Consider the following 15,340-nt stretch of genomic DNA (forward strand, 5'->3'; position numbering starts at 1 on the left):
ACAATAGGTTTATGGCATTTGATTTTGCCTTTGTGAGGGGCACTAAACCTAATCTAGGCTGCTCACCAAGAGCGCGTGCAGCACACAAGTACAGCTCAAAAAGATTTCCTAGAAAGTCCTACAAACAAAAATGGTGAGCCCTGCTGAAAAGGCTCCCTGCCTGCCACCTTGTCTCTGCCTTCTCCATCACTAGGCTTATTCCTGCTGGGTTTCCCAAGGCCCTCACTCAAATGGGCCTGTTACACACTGCCTTCATTTCCTTCTGCCAATATTTCTCTTAATACAACAAAATGAGAATTAACTGTGCTATTAGAGTAAAATAAATTTAGCATAAAATTAAAAAGGCTAAAACAGAATTGCTTATTCTTTAGTTCTTCCTATGGGGAGAAAAATTAAGACCCTAATTTTATTATCTTTAATCCCCAATTTCACACATCCCACCTCCCACCTCCCACCTGGTCACCATTAGTTTGTTCTCTAGAGTTAAGGGTCTGTTTCTTGGCTTCTCTCTTTTTCCTTTGTTCATTTGTTTTCTTTCTTAAATTTCACATATGAATGAAATCATATGGTATCTGTCTTTCTCTAACTTATTTCACTTAGCACAATACCCTCTAGTTCCATCCGTGTTGTTGCAAATGGCAAGATTTCAATCTCTTTTTACGGCTGAATAATACTACATTGTATATGTGTAACATATCTTCTTTATGCATTTATCTATCAATGGACACTTGGACTGCTTCCATAATTTGGCTATTGTAAATAATGCTGCAATAAACATGGGTTGCATGTATTCTTTTGAATTCAAGTTTTTGTATTTTGGGGGTAAATACCCAGTAATGCTATTACTGGATCCTAAGGTTGTTCTATTTTTAACTTTTTGAGGAAACTCCATACTGTTTTCCACGGTGGCTGCACCAGTTTGCATTCCCACCAACAGGGCAACCTCACCAACACTTGTTGTTTCTTGTGTTGTTCGTTTTAGCCATTCTGACGGGTGTAGGTGTGAGGTGATATCTCACTGTAGTTTTGAGTTGCATTTCCCTGACGATGAGCGATGTTGAGCATCTTTCATTGTGTCTGTTGGCCATTTGTATATCTTTGAAGAAATGTCTGTTCATATCTGCTGCCCATTTTTTAACTGGATTATTTGTTTTTGGGGTGTTGAATTGTATTAGTTCTTTATATATTTTGGATGCTAAGCCTTTATCAGACATGTCATTTGTAAATATCTTCTCCCATTCTGTAGGTTGCCTTTTGGTTTTGTTGACTGTTTCCTCTGCTGTGCATAAGCTTTTTATTTTGATGTAGTCCCAATAGTTTATTTTTGCTTTTATTTCCCTTGCCTCAGGAAACATATCTAGAAAGATGCTGCTACGGCCAATGTCAAAGAAATTACTACCTATGCTCTCTTCTAGGATTTTTATGGTTTCAGCTCTTACATTTAGGTCTTTAATCAATTTTGAGTTTATTTTTGTGTATGGTGTTAAGAAAGTGGTCCAGTTTCATTCTTTTGCACGGAGCTGTCCAGTTTCCCCCACACCATTTGTTGAAGAGACGGTCTTTTTCCCATTGTATATTCTTTCCTCCCTTGTTAAAGATTAATTGATCACATAAATTGTGGGTTTATTCCTGGGTTTTCTATTCTGTTCCATTGATCTGTGTGTCTATTTTTGTGCCAGTACCATACTTCCTTGGCTTCTATGATCTGTAATATAACTTGAAGTCTGGAATTGTGATACTTCCAGTTTTGTTTTTCTTTTTCAAGATTGCTCTAGCTATTCAGGGTCTTTTGTAAATATTCTATACAAATTTTAGGATTATCTGCCCTAGCTCTATGAAAAATGCTGTTGGTATATGTATATTTTTTTTAAGATTCATTTATTTGACAAAGAATGAGCAAGGACATGCATGAGCAGGAGGGGCAGAGGGAGAGAGAGAGAATCTCAAGCAGATTCCACACTAAGTGTGGAGCCCAATGTGGGACTTGATCCCAGGACCCTGGGAACATGACCTGAGCTGAAGGCAGCTGCTTAACTGACTGAGCCACCCAGGCGCCCAACATTGAAATTTTAAAGTAAACCTTTTCTTAAATCAGGAGGGAAAAACTGAGTTGCTCAGTAAACATTATTGGGGCTAAGTAACTGGAAAAAAATAAAACTATTCTTACTTGCGGGCGCCTAGGTGGCTCAGTTGGTTAAGCGACTGCCTTCGGCTCAGGTCATGATCCTGGAGTCCCGGGATCGAGTCCCGCATCGGGCTCCCTGCTCGGCAGGGAGTCTGCTTCTCCCTCTGACCCTCCTCCCTCTCATGCTCTCTGTCTCTCATTCTCTCTGTCTCAAATAAATAAATAAAATCTTAAAAAAAAAAAAAAAAAACTATTCTTACTTGCTTCATGAAATATATTCAGAAGACTCAAAAGATTTAAACATTTAAAGACGGAGCCATAAAAATATACAAACCCCACTCCACTCCAGTTCCACGGTCTCAAACATATCTAAAGTCATGGCCTCATTATCATGCCTGCTTCTTGCTGAACAGGACATGGTCATAGGATCGTGCTGACCACTTAACATTTAATTTCTATAAAAACATAACTAACCTTTATGAGGTACCTAGAGTAATCAAATTACAGTGACAGAAAACAGAACATGGTTACTAGGGACTGGCAGGAGTAGGGAATGGGGAGTTATGGTTTAACGGGTAGAGAGAGTTTGAGGTAACGCCGGGCTGTGTCAGTGGGACACACAACTCATGATCTCAGCTTGTGAGCTCAGGCTCCACACTGGATGCAGAGATTACTTATCAATAAAATCTTCAAACAAACAAACAAACAAACAAAAAAAGTTCTGGAGATGGATGGTGGTGATAGTTGTACAACAATTTGAATGTACTCGATGCCACCAAACTACACACTTAAAAATGATTAAGATGTAAATTTTGTTGAGTATTTTACCACAATTTTCAGTAACATAACTTGCCTATTTACCTGTTCTAGGTTGAACATTTTTTGACATTTTAATATATGAGTTAAAATGAATGTATTGTAATTTCTTTCTGTCTTTGGTGTTGGGGATTTTTAATTAAAAAGCAAACAACACTACACAAAATACTGCTGGTTACTTAACTAAACTAGGGTAATGGCTGCTGGAGAAATATCTATGAGTACTAAGAGGGGCTCAGCTGGTCTTTGTTCAGAAACTCCAGGCTGAACACATATAAAAATCCTAATTACTCATGTTTAAATGTCTGCTAGTCTACATTTAGGTAATTTAAAAAATAAAAAAAATTAAAAAAATAATGCTATACACACCCACACCCACACACTCTCACTTCATTTGCAGTTGCTAAAAATCTATCAAATCTTTTCTCTCCCAACTCCATTTTTACCATATGCCTTATACACACTTCTTTCAAATACCAGTTTGGTATATAAGTTGTTCACCCCCATTTCCAATAAGGATAAGAAAAAAAATACAGAGAAATGCAAACTGCATAGCTAGACACCTTACCCAAATATAAAATACTTCCAAACAGTTGAAATAAGGGGGAAAAACATGTACCCAGAGAACAAAGTACTCTATTTAAAAATTTTGGAGGGGTGCCTGTGTGGCGTGGTCCATTAACCGTCTGACTCTTGGTTTTAGCACAGGTCATGATATAGAGCCTGCATCAGGCTCAGCGCTGGGTGTGGAGACTGCTTAAGATTTTCTCTCCATCTCTCCTGCCCCTCCCTACAAAATAATATCTTAAAAAAAAAAAAAAAGTATCAATCAGACTTTTAGTGTGTGTTTAAAAAGCCATCATTTAAAGGTAACCATCAAGGGGTGCCTGGGAGGGGAGTCTGCCTCTTTCTCTCCCCTTCTCCCCCTCCCCCTGCTCGTGCTCTCTAAAATAAAATAAATAAAATCTTTAAAAATTCTGGAATATTTTGATTTGGGACAAGTGCAATTAACTGCTATTTAAAGCAAAATCTTGTTTGTAGTGAGGATAAGAACTGAAGCCCAAATCCCTGCCCCGTAACAGTTCTCTTGTGAGAACAAGGGGCTTGGGTTGAGAGTTTATTCCTTAAGAGCCAAGTGTTGTTTATTTACCAAAAAAGGGAAAAGAATAAAAAAAAAAAAAAGTTGGGGCAAGGGGGATGACAAGTTTTACACAAAAGTAGTACAATGGTAACTCCCTTTGGTAAAAAGTATAATAAATGTCTTGTATGTCTGTTCATCACAGGTACTAAATCTGAAGCTACATAGAACTATGGTACACAAGAAGCTAGAGCAGTTATGTTAGCACAACAAAGTTTGTTTCTTCTTTTTCTTTTTTTAAAAGTAAGCTCTAGACCCAACATGGGGCTCAAACTCAGAACCCCAAGATCAAGAGCTGTATGCTCTATCAACTGAGCCAGCTAGGCATCCCTAAAGCGTATTTCTTTTAATAAAAAATTGACAGTATGTACATTTTTTACACTAAGGTAGATTAGTAAGGAGGCAGGTACAAAACAATTCCCCGGGAGCTAAATAGAATGGCTGATTTGAACTTGCTGAGAGGTTGAGAACCAGGGGAGAGAGTAAAGGGTGGACAGCAAGGGATTTGTCAGGAATCAAATCCACAGGTGATTAATCCCAAAGCCAAACTGCAGGTTCCAGATAAAATCTAATAGGTGATCTATGTGTTATAATTTCTTATCAGTACATAATATAATGGTACAGTCTATTACAATCATTGGATTCTCAGACTCGATGAAGCACAGTATATTTAACAAGAAACCAATTAGACCATATAACAGATATGTTTATAACAGCTACCAATCTTTGTGTGCTTACTATGCACTAGGTACAAGGTTAAGTGCATTATTCCATTTAATCTTCAGGCCTATGACAAAGACAGTATTATTATGTTCATTTAACAGATGAGAAAACTGGGTTAAAGAGGTCACGTAACTTGCCCAAAGTCATACACAGCTAGGAGGAGGCAGAACCTAGTCTTAACCAGGTTTGTCTAACTACATCCATCGACTTCACCACAATCTAATTAATTTTTAATTGTAAGCAACCAATTCTGGCAGATAAATTCTAGTTACATAGAACATAACTAATAACCATAATACCTAGTAGTCAGGAAAGTTACTGATCCATTCATTTATGAGAGCAATCCTTAACTGCTGCCCTGGACCATACCTGCAAAGCTGGCGAAGGAGACAAGAAACAGTACTGAAACCAAATGGACGACAGAAGTCCTAGTGCATTCTAAACAGCAACAACTGCCTTTCAATTTAATGTACTGCAACACAGCTGCTGACCATGAAACCTGAAATTAGTCTATGGCTAAATGATAATCTTTCTAAAAACTGAAATTGTACCCCAAAGCAGTAATGCAGAGAGTCAACCAAGGCTAATCTTCTGTTTTGTGCCACCTGCAAGTGAAACCATTTCAGTAAGATGAATCAAGGTCATAATTCTTAGACTCTTTTGCTCTATGCTAGCGTCCTATCACTGTCTCTGAACCAGGGAAAATAGGACATTTAAAAGCAGACTCTAGGGACGCCTGGGTGGCTCAGTCGGTTGAGCGTATGATTCTTGGTTTCAGCTAGGATCATGATCTCAAGTTGGTGAGATGGAGCCCTGCATCAGGCTCCCCACTCACTGGGGAGTCTGCTTCCCTTTTCCTTCTGCCCCTCCCCCTGCCTCACATCGTGCTCTTTCTTTCAAATACATAAATAAATCTTCTTAAAAAAAAAAAAACAACAGACTCTAGCTCCTCAAGTTACTTGCATTCACACTGATTAAGTGAGGCTGGCTCAGTCAGTGGAGCATGCCACTCTATATCTCAGGGTTGTGAGCTCGATCCCCACCCACATTGGGGTATAGAGATTACTTTAAAAAAAATATATATATAGGGACGCCTGGGTGGCTCAATCGGTTAAGCATCTGCCTTCAGCTTGGGTCATGATCCCAGGGTCCTGGGGTGGCGTCCTGCATTGCTCATCGGGGAGCCTGCTTCTCCCTCTGCCTGCAGCTCCCCATGCTTGTGCTTGCACTGTCTCACTCTCACTCTCTCTGTCAAATAAATAAATAAAATCTTAAAAAAAAATTTTTTTTTTTAATATATAGTGGTTCCTGGGTGGCTCAGTTGTTAAGCATCTGCCTTCGGCTCAGGTCACGATCCTGGGGTCCTGGGATCGAGCCCCGCATCGGGCTCCCTGCTCAGCGGGAAGCCTGCTTCTCCCTCTCCCACTCCCCCTGCTTGTGTTCCCTCTCTCTCGCTATATCTTTCTCTGTCAAATAAATAAATAAAATCTTAAAAAAAAAAAAAAAAGCAGCTGCCTTAGGCTTGGGTCATGATCTCCTGAGATTGAGTCCCACACCGGTTTCCCGCTCAGTGGGGAATCTGCTTCTCCCTCTCCTTCTGCTGCTCTCCCTGCTTGTGCTCTCTCACTTGTGTGCACGTTCTCCCTCAAATAAATAAAATCTTTAAAAACTATATAAACACACACACACACACACACACATATATATAAAATGGTAAGTGAGCCACCAGCTGAGAAAAATTAGCTGACATGGAGTATACAGAGTTACAAAAACTCAATTTCTACTAGCAAGTACTTTCTTAACAACAACTACAATAAAAGTCAATCCAATAATTAAAAATTCCCGTTGGCAGAAAATGATCAGAATCAGGCTGAAAAAAATTCCAATACCTTTCAATAATGAATAATACATTATAACTAAGTTTTCATGAGAAATTTAAGTAAAACATTGTTAGAAATAGTGTAGGTACATAGCAATGATACACATAATGACAAAAATATATAGTGGTAGATATGGGAGTTTAAAATCATCCAATATTATATGAAACATGAAATGTGTCTGAGGTTTTATTTCTCACACTGGGAAATTCTGTAAGTACCGTATTTAATGTGGTACTAGCGCCAGACAATTTCAGTGCACGTTTTGGAATTCCTCTGCCTATTTCCCGGCTGGGTTTAGTCAATTACTTTTACCACTCACCTGATATGTCACAGGTTCTGGGTTAAGTACTGGGAGGATACAAATCTAACCTTACTTCTCTCTTCACTAGTAACAGTTTACTTGCCATCACAATAGGCAATTAGAAACCATTTCTGTGAAATACACCTTAAGGTAATAGCCACTGTAACAAAGCTATTTCCATGATGGCCCAAGTAACAAAGTATTATTGATCTAGTTACAATTAAATTCAATAGCAAATAATCCGGAACAGCAAAACCGTCTCTCACCCCTCTGCACTTTTAACAGACTCTGAAGAAAGGAAAGAGCGAGTGGAATGGAGTATCGAGACAAAGGAGTTTTTTCCCCTAGTTCTATAGTTCTGACCCCAAGCGATAATTACCTTTCAACCCTTTCAACTCCATCTTTGTCTCAAATACTTTTGCACCTGAAACACAAAATGTCCAAAGCAACCACTCAATCAAATACAACATAAAAAAAAAACATTAGAAATCTGGCCAAAGGTGATAAAGTTGAGCACAATCATCTCTCCCTCAACCCTACTGCATCCAAAGATTTCATAGAGATGCTAACCACTGCTTTGTCCTGAAAGCTGAGAAGATAACCAATGTGCCCCTTTTAACAAAAGTTTACTACTGCAAAGAAATGTAATGTTTCCATTTAAGATTTTAGAACTTTACCTAAATAGGCTCCAGCTCTCCCTCTCCAATTTAAAGCACCAAACTACTATCTTTTGTGTAGGTAAACATTAAAATCTAAAAGGTTCCATTTCTGGAGGAAGAACGATGACCAAGTCTTCCCACTTCTAAAAATCATATAGAGCAATAAGAATGAATAGCCACTCTATATACAAATGTCCCACATAGAGACGATATCTTCAGTGAATTGAGGAGAGCAGAGAAAATTCACAAATTCCAAATGATGTGAAAAGTGAAGCTCAAACACCACAAACCAAGAAACCAATTTTAAGACAGAAGCAACATAGATGATTTAAATATAAAAATGAAACCGTGTAAGTACTAGAATAAAACATGGATGAATGCCCTAATAACTTTAGAGTAAGGAAGACCTTTCTAACAATGGTTCAAAACTCCAAAGTCGTTAAAAAAAAAAAAGATTGGAAAATTCAACTTCATAAAAACAGCAACAAAAAAATTGCTACCTAGCAAAAAGCCACCATAAGCAAAGTAAAAAAGCCCTCATAACTCAGAGACAAAGGACTAATGTCCCTACTCTTTAAAGAACTCTCCAAGATGGAGAAGAAAAAGACAACTCAAAATAAAAATGGAGAATACAACAGTCAGTTCAGAGAATAAAAAGCTCTCAAACATTTAAAAGGATGTTCATCTTGCTCAGAATACAAATTAAACACTACACTGAGATCCCAGTTTTCATCTATGAGATTGGTTAAAAATTCAAAAGATTAATAACATACTCCTGTTAGCACAGCTGTGAAGAAACCAGTATTTTCAGGCACTCTGGTGGGAATGCAGAATGTCACCATGCTAGAGGGGAATCCAACCATATCCACCTACCACTGGTGCAGCGATCTCACTTCTGGCAATCAAACCACTTCTGCCCATATACCTGCATATGTATAAAGTTATTCACTACAGTACTGTTTTGATTGCTACAGCAAACAACCCAAGGGTCATCAACACAAGGCTAGTTAATTATGGAACAGTCACACAACAGAACACTCTATAATTGTTTGTTTTTAATAAAGAAGATCTCTAAGTATATGTGGAAATATCTCCCGGCTAAAAATTTTTTTAAAAGCACAATCATAAAAGGGGTGCATGCGTGGCTCAGTTGGTTAAGCATCTGACTTTTTTTAAATTTTTTTTTTTTTTTAAGATTTTATTTATTTGCGAGAGAGAATGAGAGACAGAGAGCATGAGAGGGAGGAGGGTCAGAGGGAGAAGCAGACTCCCTGCTGAGCAGGGAGCCTGACGTGGGACTCGATCCTGGGACTCCGGGATCATGACCTGAGCCGAAGGCAGTTGCTTAACCAACTGAGCCACTCAGGCGCCCCAAGCATCTGACTCTTGATCTCAGCTCAGGTCTCAGTCTCAAGGTCAGGAGTTTAAGGCCTACATTGGGCTCCACACCCAGCATGAAGCCTACTTAACAAAGGGGTGCCTGGTTGGCTCAGTTGGTTAAGTGACTGCCTTCGGCTCAGGTCATGGTCCTGGAGTCCCAGGATAGAGTCCCACATCAGGCTCCCTGCTCAGCAGGGAGTCTGCTTCTCCCTCCTACCCTCCCCCCTCTCGTGTTCTCTCTCTCATTCTCTCTTAAATAAAATCTTAAAAAAAAAAAAGAAAACAAAAAAGCAGGATCAAAAAAAAGGTAAGATAGTATACATAATATCCCACCTTTTGTGTAAGCAAACTGGAGCAATAATATTTTTATTTGGTAATATATATTTGCATAAAGAAACACCTGAAGGATAAAAAGAAATCACTAAAACTGGTTACTTATAGAGGTCAGCAGTGGGTACAAACATGGCAGAAGAGGCGGGGAAGGAGTAAGATTTCTCTAAATATGTAATTTTGCAGTTTTGATTGTTGAAACATGTAACTATATTATCTATTCAAAAATTAAAACAAAATTAATGTTTATTTAAAAAACTCATGTCCGGGGGGAGCCTGGGTGGCTCAGTTGTTAAGCGTCTGCCTTCGGCTCAGGTCATGGTCCTGGGGTCCTGGGATCAAGCCCTGCATCGGGCTCCCTGCTCCGTGGGAAGCCTGCTTCTCCCTCTCCCTCTGCTTGTGTTCCCTCTCTCGCTCTCTGTCAAAAAATAAAGAAAATCTTTAAAAAAATAAAATAAAAAATAAAAATAAAAATAAAAAACAGATGTCCGGGCGCCTGGGTGGCTTAGTTGATTAAGTGACTGCCTTCAGCTCAGGTCATGATCCTGGAGTCCTGGGATCGAGTCCCACATCAGGCTCCCTGCTCGGCGGGGAGTCTGCTTCTCCCTCTGACCCTCTTCTCTCTTGTGCTGTCTCTCATTCTCTCTCTCAAATAAATAAAGTCTAAAAAATAAAAATAAAAATAAAAAACAGATGTCTGGGTGCGCCTGAGTGGCTCAGTTGGTTAAGTGTCTGACTTCAGCTTGGGTCATGATCTCGGGGTCCTGGGATGGAGCCCCACATGGGGCTCCCCACTCAGTGGGGAGTCTACTTCTCCCTCTCCCCCTGACCCGCCCCCTCCTCCTGCTTGTTCTCTCTCTCAAGTAAATAAAATCTTTTTTTAAAATTTTTTTTAAAGATTTTATTTATTCATTTATTAGAGAGCGAGCGAGAGAGAAACAGCATGAGAGAGGAGAGGGTCAGAGGGAGAAGCAGGCTCCCCGCTGAGCCAGGAGCCCGATGTGGGACTCGATCGCAGGACCCTGGGATCATGACCTGAGCCGAAGGCAGTCGCTTAACCAACTGAGCCACCCAGACGCCCTCTGTTTTGATTTTAAAGATTTTATTTACTTGAGGGGCGCCTGGGTGGCTCAGTTGGTTAAGCGACTGCCTTCGGCACAGGTCATGATCCTGGAGTCCCAGGATCAAGTCCCACATCGGGCTCCCTGCTCAGCGGGGAATCTGCTTCTCCCTCTCCTGCTCCCCCCTAAGTGTGCTCTCTCTCTCATTCTCTCTCTCAAATAAATAAAATCTTTAAAAATAAAAAACAGGGGGCGCCTGGGTGGCTCAGTCGTTAAGCGTCTGCCTTCGGCTCAGGTCATGATCCCGGGGTCCTGGGATCGAGCCCCGCATCGGGCTCCCTGCTCTGCGGGAAGCCTGCTTCCCCCTCTCCCACTCCCCCTGCTTATGCTCCCTCTCTCGCTGTGTCTCTCTCTGGCAAATAAATAAAATCTTTAAATAAATAAATAAATAAATAAAAATAAAAAACAAAACAGATGTTTATCTTAATTATATTCAATTTTTTAAATTATACAAGTTATAATGGATAAGTATACTAACATGAAACAGAGATAACTTGTGTGTGTGTGTATGTGTGTGTATTTACACATATAAAACATTCCAATAATAGATTCAACTCACACAACCTATTAACTAAAATACAATTTTCGGAATAGGCAAAAACTTTGATATGAAGGTTAATTTTTGAAGGTGTGGGTACAGTGGAAAGCATCTTCACCTGGAAATTAGGAATAATGAGTCTCATTTGTTGAAGCAACTCACCTGCTATGCAACCTTAGCCAAGTCACTTATCACCTCCTTCACCTTCTTTTTCTTATGATTAAAACTGATCTCTAAAATAGTTCCTTCTATCTCTAACATTCTGTGAGTGTGCTGACTACTGTGTGAGAGTTCAGGCGTGAGCTTCTCAAACTTTCCTTTCCTTTCCATTGACTCTGAGGCGATGGCTAGAACTGAGTCCCAGATAGGAAATGAAGACAGGATGCAGTTTGCCTCTAGCACAAAAATTATTAGCATCAAATCTATTTATTCTTAGGCAAAAACCTGACTAATAATTTTTGATTAATGAAAAACTGAAGAATTATGTTTGGTAAATTTAAATAAAGATGGTGAATTAGTGTCCTTCAAGTAGAAACCACCTAAGCACCTTTCTTTATTAGGAGCAATAGAGTTTAATTTTAATTGGAACCTTTATTTGTCTAAGTCAAAAAGACTCAAAACCACCTATTTAATTTCCTACTGTGAAATCAATTGGGAAAGAAAAAGAAATACATAGTAGAAAACTTTATTATTTTTTTAAAAGATTTTATTTATTTATTTGAGAGAGAAAATGAGAGAGAGAGCACAAGAGAGGGGAACAGGAGAGGGAGAAGCAGACTCCCCGCCGAGCAGGGAGCCCGATGCAGGACTCGATCCCGGGACTCCAGGATCATGACCTGAGCCGAAGGCAGTTGCTTAACCAACTGAGCCACCCAGGCGCCCCAGTAGAAAACTTTAAATGAGTGAAGTCATATATACAGCTTTGGCATCTTTTTTTTTTTTTTTTAAGATTTTATTTATTTATTTGACAGAGAGAGACACAGCGAAAGAGGGAACACAAGCAGAGGGAGTGGGAGAGGGAGAAGCAGGCTTCCCGCGGAGCAGGGAGCCCGATGCGGGACTCGATCCCAGGACCCTGGGATCATGACCTGAGCTGAAGGCAGACACTCAACCATCTGAGCCACCCAGGTGGCCCCAGCTTTTGGAATCTTTATGCTGACCAGCTGAAAAGTCATTTTTAATTTTTTTGATGTCATGTTTTAATTAAAATAGCTAATATAAGCTATTAATTTAATAAATTATATAAACTCTTACATTATTCATTTCCCTAAACATATGTATTCCTCATAAATTGTGTCAGAAATTCTTTTCCAAATATTCATTGATTGACCATCATCTCTTCAGATTTAGTTAAAAAATTAACGGATAATGACAAATAATCCAATTAAAAAATGGGCAGAAGACATGAACAGACATTTTTCCAAAGAAGAGATACAGATGGCAAACAGACATGAAAGGATATTCAACATCACTCATCATTCAGCAAACGCAAATCCTAACTATAATGAGATATCACCTCACGCCTGTCAGAATGGCTAAAATCAAAAACACAAGAAACAACAAGTGTCGGCAAGAATGTGGAGAAAAAGGAACCCTCGTGCACTGTTGGTGGGAATGCAAACTGGTGCAGCCACTCTGGAAAACAGTATGGAGGTTCCTCAAAAAACGAACTACCAGGACACACACATGGAAAGGAGAGCTGAGAGGTGACCAAAGCCACATAATGTCAGTAGTTCATTCATCTGCCCAAGCCAAATGGATCGTGTGGAGTGACTGGAAGAGCAACGCAAAAAACAGCTAAAGTGAGAGTGACCAGATTTATTTTGGATGCCTATTTATTAAATTATTTTAATAAGTGAAAAGCCTACTTTGCTCATGATGCTCTTCAGCAGTGCCCAGTGGGGATATTGTGTTTCTCAAAGCCCTACCTGTCTCATGAATAAAGCACATGAAACATGAATGGGCCAAGGCTATTTTCAAAGTTGGATAAGTCACAGGTCCAGTGACTGGAAAACCCTGTGCAGGAAGCTACCTGGAAAACCCAGTCAGCTTGGAAACCACCTGCCTAACCAAAAATCTGGAAGAACTCAACAGCTCTTCAGCACAGTGGAGGATTGGAAGAAGGAGTCAAAGGGAAAGATGGATGTTTATGGAAAAAGACAAGGGGCGCCTGGGTGGCTCAGCCGTTAAGTGTCTGCCTTCGGCTCAGGTCATGATCCCAGGGTCCTGGGATCGAGCCCCGCATCGGGCTCCAGCCCCGCATCAGGCTCCCTGCTCAGCGGGAAGCCTGCTTCTCCCTCTCCCACTCCCCCTGCTTGTGTTCCTTCTCTGTGTCTCTCTCTGTCAAATAAATAAATAAAATCTTAAAAAAAAAAAAGAGTCACACGTTCTACCAACTGAGCCAGCCAGGCACCCCTAGACTGTTTACTTTTATGCTGGCCAATAAATCCAACTAAGTTAACTTAAGTGACATGGTCGAATTCCTTAAAACACAATCTACTATAGCTCACTCAAAAAGATATAGATTATCTGGATAACCCTATGTATATCTGTTAAAGCAACTGCACTGAGGTTTAAAACCTTTCTAAAAAAATATATCAGCCCCAGATGGCTTCACTGGTAAACTTTACTAAACATTTTAAGTAAGAAGTAGTAATTCTACATAAACTATTTTAGAAAATTTAAGAGGGAACACTTTCTAAATCATTCTGTGAGGCCAGGGTTACTATGATACCAAAATTAGACAAGGGTGTAAGAAAATTACAGACCAATATTCCTCATAATACAGATGTAAAAATTTCAAACAAAATCAAATCAAATCAAACTGGATTGTTAAATCAAGAGAATTCAGAAATCCAACAATATATAAAAAGTACAAATAGATCATGATGATATAACTTACCCCAGAAACCAAACTGGTTTAGCATTCAAAAATCACTGAATGTAACGCACCATTATTAACCAATAAAAAAAGAAAAACCGTATGATCATCAATAGACACAGAAAAAACATTTGACAAAATTCACCACCTATTCCTGATAAAAACCCTCAGCAAACTAGGAATTGAAAATAAACTTCTTCATACTGATAAAAAGAATCTATGAAAAACCCACAGCTAACAAAATACTTAATGGAAAAAGACAATGTTATCTCCCTAAAATCAGGAAAAAGACAAAAATCACCAATAAAGCTAAATATTTTTTGCTATGTATTGGCCATTTGTTTTCTCCACAGTGAACACTCTTCTTATCAAATGCCTGATGCCTGCTTTCCAACTGAGTATTTTTCCTTGGAAAAAATATTTCAATAGCAATAATAAAAAGTAATTTTCTCTTGTAAAAAATTCAGTAAATATTAGATATTAATCTTTTGTCAGTCCCATCTTTTTTTTTTAAGTAAATTCTACCCCAGCGTGGGGCTCAAACTCACCACCGAAGGATCCAGTCACATGCTCTACTGACTGAGTCAGCCAGGAGCCCCTATCTTTTGTAACTATTTTATCCTAGTTTAAGTTCACACATCTTTCTATTTTTACCATGCAAAATTTTTTTATTTCAATGTAATCAAATATTCATTGTGAATTATCCCAATCTATATGCAGCCCCAATTCTCTCTATTATTTTTGATGGTTTCATTTTCTAATTTTTATTTATTTATTTATTTGAGAGAGAGCACAAGCAGGCGGACGGGCAGGGGGAGAGGGACAAGCAAACTCCCTGCTGAGTGGGGAGCCTGATGCAGGGCTTGATCCCAGGATCCCAAGATCATGACCTGAATCGAAGTCAGATGCTTAACTGACTAAGCCACCCAGGCGCCCCTAGTTTTCTTTTTTTTTAAAAAATCTGGAATTTATTTTGGTGAACAGTGAGGCTCTAATTTTTTTTATTTTTATTTTTTAAGTAGGCTCTACACCTCACATGGGGCTCAAACTCATGACTGTGAGATCAAGAGTCACATGCTCTACTGACTGAGCCAGCCAGGTGCCCCTTTTTGTTTTTATTTATTTTTAAATGTTATTTTTATTAGACTTGGTGGGGGGCAGATAAGCCATCTCCTTTTACAGAGTCAATGATTTGATGATTCTTTGCCTTTTTCTAGAACTATCATCGTCTCTTATTTAAAGTAATTGTTCTCATTTCATTGTGCTTTTTTGTATATTTTCACAAGAAAATAAAACTCATTATCAACAGATAATCACTGTTGAGAAGATTCTGAGAAGATGGCGGGGTAAGAAGTACCAGGAATCTCCCTCTTAATCTAGACTATAATTGCATTGGCGGAACCTGTCTGATATAACTATTTTGGAATTTGGGAGTCTACTGAAGGCTT

The 15,340-nt window shown here is 39.2% G+C and overlaps 1 protein-coding gene and 1 pseudogene across 3 annotated transcripts in view; one reads left to right on the plus strand and one right to left on the minus strand.

Annotated features, from left to right (window-relative positions):
• RPA1 (replication protein A1) overlaps positions 1-15,340 on the minus strand; it is a 73,962-nt gene that overhangs the window by 25,118 nt on the left and 33,504 nt on the right. The window lies entirely within an intron of this gene.
• LOC123854666 (small ribosomal subunit protein uS17m-like) lies at positions 12,735-15,137 on the plus strand (annotated as a pseudogene).

The sequence above is a fragment of the Mirounga angustirostris genome, unplaced genomic scaffold (assembly GCF_029215605.1).
Source record: "Mirounga angustirostris isolate CCGP_5_RB_7025 unplaced genomic scaffold, mMirAng1.0.hap1 SCAF_17, whole genome shotgun sequence".
NCBI lineage: Eukaryota > Metazoa > Chordata > Mammalia > Carnivora > Phocidae > Mirounga > Mirounga angustirostris.